This window comes from Geospiza fortis, unplaced genomic scaffold, assembly GCF_000277835.1.
Source record: "Geospiza fortis unplaced genomic scaffold, GeoFor_1.0 scaffold171, whole genome shotgun sequence".
NCBI lineage: Eukaryota > Metazoa > Chordata > Aves > Passeriformes > Thraupidae > Geospiza > Geospiza fortis.
In genome coordinates this window covers 8,735,019-8,741,271 of record NW_005054313.1, presented here as the reverse complement: position 1 = coordinate 8,741,271, position 6,253 = coordinate 8,735,019, and positions in this window count along the sequence as shown.

Sequence of the window (6,253 nt, the reverse complement as noted above, 5' to 3'; positions counted from 1 at the left end):
AGAATTTGCTTCCTCAGTTTTGAAGGGACACTTGCATTTTAGACAGCATTTCCAAACCACCAAACCTGAAAAATCAAAAAGCACAGGGTTCCAGGTGCCACTTCATAAATTAACTCAAATATCAGAAGTGTAGAAGGGAAGGTTTTCTTGCCCCAGAAAACACAAAGAACTGAAGATTTCCCATTATCACAGCATCCAAATTCCAGTACAGTGTTATGTGATCTCAGCAACAATCCTCCAGTCACACAATTGATCTGAAGTTCACAGAAATCAGGAATTGTTTTTCCTCTCTTTTTTTTTTTTTTGGTTCTATGTCTGACTTAGAAAGCCTCAAACCCAGAAGACAATTACCTTACATACAAAATCTCTTATTTCCTCATGTCATGTTTCTGCTAATGTCAGTAACACATCACTAAACATAGGTGGACCTATGTTTAGCAGTCAAACAATCACCTCATTACATGTCTGAAATTTTTTTTCATTATATGAAACACCCATCACTGATACAATGTCAAATGTGAATGAAGTACTTATGATGGGAACTCACAAAAGTGTCTAGGATTTTATATGAGGTATTTATGGAACCGATTCAGTAGAGATTTGAACATGTGTTCAGGACCCAGTAAAATCCACAAGACATGAACACATGGTCTTGCTGTGCAGGAGTAGAATGTTGAATCACCACTGTAAAATGGGCTCTCACAGCCAGCAACAACACAGTGATTTAACCAATTTGTATGGTTTGAGTCAAACATCTCATCCAGAGGTGGCTGAACATAATCATAATGCTTTATGATGTGCCATACTTAGTCCTTCTCCCTCTGACTTCCATGGAGCCAGAGCTTGCAGAGCACTGGCATTTATCCTGCAGCACAACTCCTCTGTGTAAGGTTAATACTGTCAATTTGATTCACAGGGGTTTGTGAGCCAGACAGGCAAACTGAAGAAGAAAAAGCCTCTCTCACAAGGAGACAAGGACACGAAAGAGGTTGCCCAGCAAAGTCATCAAAGCAAACAGCATGAATGAGACAGTGTTGATGAAGACAGAAGTGGCATTGAAGGCTGCAATAACAAAGCAGGGCAGTGACATGAAGATAAGTGGCAAAGTAATTGTCTGGTTGAGCCAAGTGTATCCATACAGTCCATCTGCCAGCAACCCATGCAAATGGACACCAAGCACTGAAGATCTAAGTACCTATTTATGTAAATATATTCCAAATGGTGACACAAAAATGCATAGGAACAAATAATTAGTAAACACAACAAAAAGTTTTTGAGAGTATTGGAGGTAATTATTATGAACAGTCTTAGCATCTACTGCCAACAAATAAAGGATTTTCTTCCTGGTTTTTCTTACTAATTATTCTAAAAACCCAGAGTTGTGTCCTCAACATTTGATCCTGTAAAAGTTTATCACATAAAAAAGACTCCTGATGTAACAAAGGAGCCACATTGCCAGGCCAGTTTCTGGATCCCCACTCCAGCAAAAAAATTGTCTAAAAGCCAATTTTAGCAGCTAAGTGGATTATCAATTTCGAAAGAGAGTCTCTAAGAAGAATAAAGTTAATAGCATTTTACAGTGGAACAAATAACATATCCAGAGACTGGATCCATGGTGCCTTCATTTCATCCTTAGTGAATTGTAAATAGCTAGGTCAGGCAGAGAATGTTACATAGCAGATGAAGGAAAACCCTTCCCTCCTCTCTGTCTCCCAGTTCATCAGCCTATTCAAGCCTTTATGTGTATGGATCAGAAAAAGAAAAAAAAAAGGTGCTTTCTCTTGTCTTTACTGCCACTCATCATAAGCTCAAGTGACCCAGATGCAAGTAGAGCCAGCATTCTGGGTAGAGAAGTGCAGAGCAGCCCCCAAGCCTTCCTCCTCCTGCTTTGTGAGAGCAGCATCTCACTTCACACAGGCAGTGACTGCAGACATTCACTGGCACTTGGGGGCTGAACAGCACTTGCCTGAGGATGGCACAGAAGAGCCTTCTATCACACGCTGTAAATGGATACCAAAGTAAAAAGGACACAGTCAGGCTTAGAAGAGAGCCTTAGATTATGTGGTCAATACTTAGTAGCTCACAACTACACAGCCAATTATTAATTGATAGCCAAAAGTGTTTTCCTAGAGCTCAAGTGGTTCAGTTTTGGTGCATAAGGTCATCAGGTCATCCCCAGCTGTCATATATATCTGAAGCCACAATAGCAAAGGACATACATTAATTTTGGTAAAACATGTGAAATTCATCATTCTGGAGAAAAAAGTTTTACTGCTAGACTTGATGTATGGGTTGAAACTTTGTGCCTTCTGTAAGTCAGTCCCAACTACATGCATGATGTTTTAAAGGGCCTTATTTCAATCCTGACAAATGAGCACCAGATGTTTCTTTTATCGTAGTTGCATTCTATATGCAACTATATATTCTATATATCCAACATTTCAGACTCATGTTCAGGTCTGAGAAACTCTCTCTGATCCACCTCTTGCTCCTTAAAAAAAGAAGACTGTGTGAGAGAATAAAATAAAGAATAAAATATTATAATTCTGATAAAGTAAATAAATGAATGAAGAACGGAAGTCTTCTCACTGAGAGAAGGAGAAGATAGGTAGAAAAAAACCATCTGGATTCAGTTATCATCAAGAATAGACTGATTTTTCATTAGAAAATCTCTCATGAAGAACAATTACTTCTGCTAATTTTTTTGCTTATTTCATTATTCCTTTCAAAACAACTGTACTCTGAAAGGTTCTCTTTGACCTATACATATCATAAGCAGGAGGTTAAAAGGCCTGTAATTACATCTGACCATTCTGGCTTCTCTGCAGATGACAGTGGGGATGAGGTTCCTTCCATGGGGAAGAGAGTCTAGTTTTTAGGATTTATTTGTTTAGTTAACTGTTTTATTTTCTTCTTTTCTTCCTAAAAGCAGCTGCTCATTCACTCCACTCTCACTGTCCACCTTACCCACTCCGAAGGAACCTGATCCATTCTGAAGGAAAGTACTCTCCTGGCTAAGCTTTCCCCTGACCAGAAGCCGACCAGGACACCTTGGGCTGGAACTGCATAGTGCCAGCCAGAGAAAGATTTGTTCCTGCAAGTGCTAAGTACTATTTTCATTCCTGTTAGGCTGAGTCTCCTTTTCATTTTTGTCTGTCCCAAGTACTTTTCCTTGCTTGTTGAATAAATACTTTGAAATACTTCCTTTCTCATCAGCAAAACAATGTAGTATTTAAATGCAAACTTAAAGCAATGTCAGTGTGTAGATACACACTGAGCTAGAGCACATACCAAGAGGCTGAGAAACAGTTCCATTCCTCGATCTACCACTGACTAAATTCGTCACCTTGCTTCAGATTTCACCCGTCTGTGAAATGGGATAATGATCCTTCCTTAACTCATAGGGCAAGAATGTCATTAATATTTGGTCTTGGTTTCAGATTCTTGAAGAAGAGCTTTTCCATTATATCATTTCCCTGTTTTGGCCAGCCCTTGGACTACAGTTGTGACTGTAGTTCCAACTCTATATTCTATAAGGTATGATGGCTGGGTTTGGTGCCACGTTTGGTGCCACCACTTGCAACATGCAGCGCCCTTACAATGAATGTTTTTTGAAATAAGACAAGAGCTTTTTTAAAGCAAAGCTTTTGTTTGAAACTCTTCAAACTTCAGGAAAGTTTATACTTGACTCCAGATCCCAATTCAGCTGCTTGGGACCATCAAAGAGAGACCTATCCGTGAAAAAGTATATGAAGTTGCAAGAAAAGGGAAGAAAGGGGACAGCAGCTGACAAAAAGATATAAGAAAGAAATAAGGAGCAGAGAAAAACCAACAAAAGCTGAAAGTTCATCAAATCTGCATGCAAGGAACTGGACTTGTTTCAAAAGTGGAACTGAAGACTGTATTAAGACTCAGTTTTCTGTGGCTCTTGTCTTTTGCCTCAACTGCCCCAATGCTAATGCACTACAATACTGACACATGCTATACAAAAAGCTGTAGATGCTCTGAGTGACTTGGTGGAGCAGTCAGAGATCTGAAATGAATGAGCAAACAGTGCAAATGCCATTCCAATTCATTCCCAGGAACGCAGTCCCTTGGTGGTTTCTTAGGGACACAGCAAGCAACAGAAGCAGAGGATTCTTTGCTCCTGCCACAACTGTTCAGAGTCCCCAGAACACAGAAGGATGTGAAATGATTAATGTTTGACTGTGAATGCCAACCTCCTGGAAAGAGGATGGAGATGCTCTTGCTGCTGCTGCCTCACAACAGGGAGATGGTATACATATGCATATATATATATATATAAATATATAAATATAAATCTGCACACAGGCTCCATGCTCTGTCACAAGTTGCCCTTTGTTTCTGCAGCACCTGTGGGTGACCAATCCTACACTGAACCCTAAGATGGAAAAACAAACCCAAAACTTATGGATCAGTCCTGAAAGAAGCCTGGAATTGAATCCAGCTCTCTGCAGGCACAGTTGTAATACATAGTCACTTTTCTAAACTGACATGGCCTGACATTAGTAACCACAAAAATGCATATTCCTGTATTACTCGCTTTGGCAAACACCACCACATAACTTAAATACCATTCTCATCTTCCTCAAACCCACTAGCAAATGAATTATTTAGTGTGGAGCAGGGAGAGAAGCTGACACGTCTGGTACTTGAATGCTGCAGTGCTCATGTACCTGCAGAGCTGGAGCCCCCAGTTAATTATCTAGCCTTCCTGTTTTATGGAAGCTCATGTGTCTTCAAGACCTTAATGAATCAAGGCTTACTTGGCATTCATCTTGTGTGTGAGGCTGGTGTTGAACTGTGAATGCTGATCTGAACTGGGGCTGTAGTACCAGGCCACAATGGCACTCAGCCTGTGTTTTTAAATTGTCCTGCTCCCAATGTGTTCTCTGCATCTGACCTTTGGGCTAGAAGTGCCTTTTGCAATGTTCATGTGGCACCCAAAGTCATGACCTTATTCACTTCTGTGTGTAAGCACAATATGAGGGTGATCACAATGATAATTTTAATATGTCAGGTTTCTTCCCTGTAACACTGTTTTAAAAGCTGTCATTTGAAGCCAGAGGCACTCCCAAGGCATTGTTGTGATTAGGGCTGAAATACCCATACTGACACAGCGCTCCACAACAAGGACAGACATACAGAAACCTGCTCTCAGTTACTATTCCACAGAGGCAATTTATCTGTAAATCAAACATGTGGCACACTTTGCTTCAGCTTATCCTCTTGATGCACCAAAGCAGCATCTAATCAGCTTTCACTCTATCAAATACAGATTTGTGTCATAAGTGATGTAGGAAATAACCCACAATCTCATTCTGTCCTCTCACAGGAGAACAGGAACAACCTTATCCCATGAAGGCCTAAGGTGTTCACTGTACAGAGTAAATCCCAGTGCACAGAGAGAACTTTGAAACCTCTGGAAGGATTAGAAACACTTTGTCTGTCAAAGATTATGTTACAGTCCTGCAGTACTCTATACAGAATTGCAAGACCAAGCTTGATTATTTGAACATAAGGTGAAAGTGGTACATTTTAAGTGCACATTTAAATGAAAGAATTCTTAGAAGAACCCTGGCAAGAAATAGAATAACTTCTTTTACTTTTGGAGAATGTTTACCATTGCGTCACTACAAACGAGAAAATGAGGATTTCTGAAATTAAAGACATTAAAGCTGTATGCCTTAAAATCTTCTCAAAGCTCAACCTAATCAGAGAACTAAGGATTCTGTAATTATATGTAAAAGTCTGTAATTATGTGTAAGAGTTTTACCCAGATTTTCATTCTTGACTGCAGAACTGTGTTAAGACACATTCAGAATTCCTGTTTTGGTTGTTACTCTGCTTACTCAGACAAGTTCTATTGATCTCAAAGAGCTTTGTGTACATATGAAAACTGATTAAGAGCTGTGAAAGACCACTGATCCTTTGTCTTTAGTTTTAAGCCTCAGGGAATCTGATTAATTCTCCTGAACTTAAATTCTGACATTTTTTGCACTTTTAACTCAAGCAGAGACAGCAACTTGAGAAACTTCAGCTTCCAAAAGAAAAGTCATACCTTTTATTTTTTTTTTTTTTTTGATCTGACACAGATGATTATCAGGGAATCTTCCTTTCTGCTTTCTGGAGCACAAGGAGTGGCTGAGGGCCCTGTGGGAGCTCAGCCTGGAGGAGGCTCGGGGGGACTTTCTTGCTCTCTGTAACTCCCTGACAGAAGGGTGTAGCTAGC